Genomic DNA, 6,296 nt, shown 5'->3' with positions numbered 1-6,296 from the left:
ACATCATCCACAACAAGGAACACTCACAAACCACACTACACCTCACAAGGGTGGGTCAATGCAATAGGAAACACAAAAACCCAAGCACGAACTCCAACAAGTACCTAGTAGATTATGAAGACAAGATACTCTTCCATTATGAATATCATGAAGAGTTAAACTTCTCCAATGGCCATAAATATTATATGTCATGATTGAATTGGCCTCTACTCAAAAAGGTACTTAGAACATCGATCAACAACTCCAAAAGCCAAAGCCTCACAGCTGGACTCGGATTGAATCCATTTGAAAAGCATCAAAAAGATATCGACAAGGACTACAACAAGAAGAAGCTAAGAGAGACCAAGACCTATGATCTGAGCCACCACTCAAATCAAAACAACAAAGACAAAACAAACAGCCTTGGTCACTAGGACAAGCAATGGACGAAATGTCAAAAACCACACAAGAGCACACATGCCCAGAACAACATAAGACATGGAATGAAAGGTAAGTCACACATTGAAACCATCATTACTTTTCTTTCATAAATTCATTAATTAAGCATAACATAAGCACTAATGCATAATGAACTAAAAGATTTTCAAGCAAGGGTCCAAGAGTCACTATAGAACAAGTGAATACCTTTCAATTTCTTTAAAAAATAACATTAAGTTTAATCACCATTTAAACCATTCAGTTAAAATAACAAATTTAGATCTAACAAAGACACACTAGCATGTTCTCCATGATATTATCCCTTGAATGTACTACCAGAGGTTTGAGATGAACATGATAGAGTCACAACACACAACTAGGAAGCAGTAAAACATATCCAAAATAGTCATCATGAAACATAATCAAAAGCCCAAATGGGAGAATTATCAATTCCAACAGTAAGTACAAAAAAGAGCTAACTTCAACAATAAGTGAAATGTGACAACTGTCACAATGAGAGCGATAGATAAAATTTGATGACTACTACAAGAGAGGAAAATACTGAAAACCAATGCTAACCCAACAACATGAGGAAAGTACCTCTAGCCAAATAAAATAAGGCATCAAAAAAATCACATTACAAGTGATAACTAAGTATAGTCACACAAGAGGGATATATCACCACACAATGCTAAGTAATACATCATCCTAGCATCATTAGAGAACACACTCACACACATCGAGCAATATCCCATCAGTAATCTCATGCATATGTAGAAAGCAATAATTTCCATGCAATGCAACATTTAAATATCCATCAAATTAATACAGTTTTACATAAGCTTAAGAACAATTAGATTGGGGACTTAAGTCATTAACCCAAGGCTATAATGCAAAACTACTACTTTGCAATGATTCACAATAAACACTCATTTTCAATGAAAGGAACATTTCATCATTATAACAAAAAAATAAAGAATCACAAATAAGATTCATTCATCAACTTACAATCAAAAGAAAATAGGGAAACAATGCACCTACTCCACAAGGAGAAACAAAAAGAGGCACTCAAAGCCAACACATGGACACCAATCAATGGCTCCATCCAAAAAGGGTCACACACGCAACCAACCAACCAAGGCACATCGATCCCACCTACAAAGCCAGGAAGACTCACTTCCTTCTCCACACACTGCTCTAGTTGCATCTACTAGACAAGAAAGTCCATCATGAGTAGATACCAAAGCAACAAAGATCATGAGTTCTCACCAAGACACTTGCACTCAACCAACGTAGCAACAACTACATGGGAAACATAAACACAGAGATCCCAATGTTTGAACATGGGATCTAATACTAGATGTAATGCCCCGCTCAGAGTACTTGGAAACAAGGATAATCAAGCCAAGATATTTTTTTTTACAAGTATGAATGCACAAGACAACATCATACAGGGATCAAAAAGATCACAACGGAAGACTTCAACACAATCTCGACAACCAACGAATCTCTGAACGCCACTACCCAACTAACACACACAACCAAAACCAACAATGACAACGCACATGATGAGGGCACACAAAACAACCACTCATCAACAAAACACCAAGTTGGGGGTAAAATGCAGAATCCCAAAATTTGGCTAAGCCTAAAATCTTGAAGCCCTAAAAATTGGCTAAGTTTGGATTTCTAAAGCCCTAAAATTTCTTAGAATCCATAACTTATCTCTGAGAGGTTTGAAACCTATCTCAAATGATTTTTTGCATATATTATAATATATCTTAAGTATAGGAAATTAAATATATGTCAACTTATACTTAAACGATATATTTTAAACCCTTAGGAAATCTGTTTTGAACTAGGAAGGTGTAAAAACCAAAAGGGTGTCCAAAACCAACTTTCAAACTTTCATCTGACAAGCCTAGATAGCCCCTATTTCTCATGCAAGAAAGAAAACTGGTCTCAAGTTTCGCACGAGATCTTTCACTGCTTCGTGTGGGAAAGTTCACACATGGTGCGAGGACTATGGAGCTTCGCACGAGGATTTCCTATGCACCACGCAAAGATTTACATTCTCATGCAGGAAGTGTATTCTTTCGCACGAGGAAGAAACACTCTCGCGCAAGGAAAATACAATTTCGCGTAAGGAAACAAATCAACGTGACACAAAATGCAAACAAAAAGCTAAACAAACAAGGAAACCTCCACACTAGGGAGTACTGGATCCACGTAAATCGAGGAATGAACACTCGAGAGCACTAATAGCAAGGAAAGAGGAACATCTAACCATCTAAAACATAAAAGCAAAGCATATACTAAAATAAACATCACAATGAAAAAAAATACATTTCAGAACTAAACAACAAAATAAATGTGTGATTCCTCCCAACCGTCAATAGCATCATAAGACCATCGTGGGTCCTAGCCATCCCTCGTGCGTGACATCCCAATCCATCGACCAAATTGCCGGTACACTGATCCCTAGCAGTGGTTAAGGTAGCTACACCTCCCAACCACATGGCACCCGTAGGTCCACACTCGCCGTGCTGATGGAGATAATGATCCAACCACAAACACATAAAACAACATCCATGGCTAACACTCATGCCAAACAGTATGATGGCTGGAGCTAAGAACCTAAGACAATGCAGGGAGTATAGGTCCTGGTCAGACACTCAATAGGCTACTAAGTAGGGGCTGACATCATGGAGAGTTGCTTGGCATCCAAAAGCCCAAGCTCGGATCACGTGTGGCAACACTCTCAAGGGACTCCCTTGGAACCATCACACGAATGAGGATCTTTTCATTATCTTAAATTTTATTAAAACTCATAGATTTAAATTTAGTTATCACTTACTTAAAACTTCATATCCTCCGTCAACCTCCAGTGCCATAAAAACCGAGTTGTGAGATAGAAGCCCCCTCCATATGCTACCCTACCCTACCCATGCTCATCCTACAACAAGTGCCCGTGGGCATGCATGCTCCCATTCCAACCCTAATAGATCAAAACTTCCAAAAAAGACATGGAAGGTCGAGACCCGCAAGTCCTCCGAAAAATGTACGTGCATGTACTCGTGTGTGGCACACCACCATAATGAAGATCATAACACAAGGACAAGATGAGAACACAATGCAAAGAAAACACCCAACTGAAAGCAACACGGGAAGGATGGATTCTACAAGAATCCCAAAGCCAATAAAACCATACATCATAAAATCACTCAACCGGCCTCAATCCGAGAGTATGGATTCTACACGAATCCCAATGATGCAACAAGACCAAGGGTCATGGATTCACTTGACTGGCCTCAATCTAAGAGTATGGATTCTACATGAATCCCAATGTCCATGAAACAAAGCAAAGGTCCAAAAGAAACCATAACAGGTATAAAATCACTCAACCGAACACAACGTCAAGACTACGGATGCAATACGCATCCCAATGCAACAAAAGGTACAAAAGTGGTCTGACTGATATCCAAATGGATCATCAAGGTCCACGACTCACGTTGTGCCAAGAAAACCTGAGAAAATAGGGTGGCACACAAAACGGGGTAAAAACCCCAAAAATTTGGAAAACTACAAAATTAAAACCCATTTGGCCTTTGGGTTCAAAAACCCCAAAAATCCAAAAATAACTAAAATCGAACACCGTATGCAAAAATGGCCAGTATAACGGTGTAAAATTCCAAACCCTCATCTCAAAAAATAGGGAAATGTTCATACCCACCCAACCGAGTAGAACTAGCATATAGAAACGGAGGGGAACACTAGTTCTCAGCCTCCAAACAAACGGCTATAAAAAAAAAAACTAAAAATGAAGCAAAATACAATAAAATAAGAAAGCCCTACCTCATAGCCAAAAGGGAAAAACAAGAATCTGAACCATAAAATAAATATCTCACAGAAGTAGCTGAAAATTGCAGCAATCCAAGGCTTCTCCGAGCTAGATCTAATGAGCCCAACCTCGCAATGATCCCATGCCCATAGCTCCCACAACAAACAAAACAATAAATCCTCATGAAGAGGATTTTGGGTTTTACTCTCCAACTTTCCAATTTGAAAGTGAGAAGTGAGGAATTAAATTCCTTTTCGGATACTTATTCACTTTTCGGGTGAATAATCGATTAGGGCATTTAATTGGCCAAACTAGTCAAACCCCGAATCCACCCAAACGAAAATAGACTATTCCTATAAATAGGAATTCATCTATGGCAAAGCTGCTAGAAATTAAAATAAAACAATTAAAAAGGTCAAATACCCAAAAACACATAAATCTCCTTAAACAACTTTCACGACAATGCGAACCTCTAAATGTACAAACACACTTACTGGTCTAATCACATAATGCAAATGAGTTTGGATTTAATTCAAAAACCCCAAAAATCCAAAAATGACTAAAATCGGACACCGTATGCAAAAATGGCCAGCATAATGGTGTAAAATTCCAAACCCTCATCCCAAAAAATAGGGAAATGTTCATACCCGCCCAACCGGGTAGAACTAGCATACAGAAACAGAGGGGAACACTAGTTCTTAGCCTCCAAACAAATGGCTACCAAAAAAAAAAAAAGAAATGGAGCAGAAAAAATAAAATAGGAAAGCCCTACCTCACAGCCAAAAGGGAAAAACGAGAATCTGAACCATAAAATAAATATCTCACAAGTAGCTAAAAATTGCGGCAATCTAAAGTTTCTCCGAGCTGGATCCAACGAGCCCAACCTCACGATGATCCCACACTCGTACCTCCCACAATGAACAAAACAATAAATCCTCATGAATAGGATTTTGGGTTTTACTCTCCAACTTTCCAATTTGAAAGTGAGAAGTGAGGAATTAAATTCCTTTTTGGATACTTATTCACTTTTCTGGTGAATAATCGATCAGGGCATTTAACCAGCCAAACTAGTTAAACTCCGAATCCACCCAAATGAAAATAGGCTATTCCTATAAATAGGAATTTATCTATGGAAAAGCTGCCAGAAATTTAAATAAAACAATTAAAAGGCTCAAAAACCCAAAAACACATAAATCTCCTTAAACAACTTTCGCGACAATGCGAACCTCTAAATGCACAGACACGCTTACTAGTCTAATCACATAATGCAAATAAGTTCGGATTTAATAATCACTGAAAGGTTTAAATTAAACATTTAATTAAGGATATGTAGACCATACAAAGGAGACATTGGTAAAATATGAATGGCTGAATCACTAACTACATGTGCCACTGCCAGGGATATAATCCTGCACACTAAACAACATGATCAGGTGCAATTGCATATAATAACATAGCTGAAGAAATACTACGTTAAATCACCTAATTTAACCATTTATTTAATTATATTAAAATAATCTATTTACATCACTCACATTCGCAAAAGGCATAGCAACATAGGAATGAAGTAAATAACCATACCATTAAATCCATCATATAGCGAAATCAGAGGTATGTCTAAATACCAGATAACTAGATAACCAGATATCATCATAAAACACACTGTCATCTTAAAATGGCATCATCATGCAATATGATTAACTGAACAACATAGTAGTCTAATATCTATGGTACTAGGATCAAAGAGTAACATTTAACCCTCAGGTCATCTCAAATGTAAAACATAACATGAGTAACAAATATCTCTCTAATTAGAAATATAACAAGGTAAATGTCCGCAGCACATAACCAAAGAATCCAACATGAACAATCCATTCTAATTACTTAAGCATTTAATAATGATTTATTACTCTGCATTAAAAAGGCATTTAAAACATATAAACAACCATAGTAATAAACATGACTAACCACTTCTACAGGAACCTAGTCCCATGTAGCATGGTAATAGTACACAGTGCAATCTCTGCACACATCTTAG

The sequence above is a fragment of the Cupressus sempervirens genome, chromosome 7 (genome assembly GCF_028749045.1).
Source record: "Cupressus sempervirens isolate cs-2001-9-10 chromosome 7, ASM2874904v1, whole genome shotgun sequence".
NCBI classification, from domain to species: domain Eukaryota; kingdom Viridiplantae; phylum Streptophyta; class Pinopsida; order Cupressales; family Cupressaceae; genus Cupressus; species Cupressus sempervirens.
The sequence above is the reverse complement of the archived record's forward strand: the minus strand, read 5'-3'. Positions refer to the sequence as shown.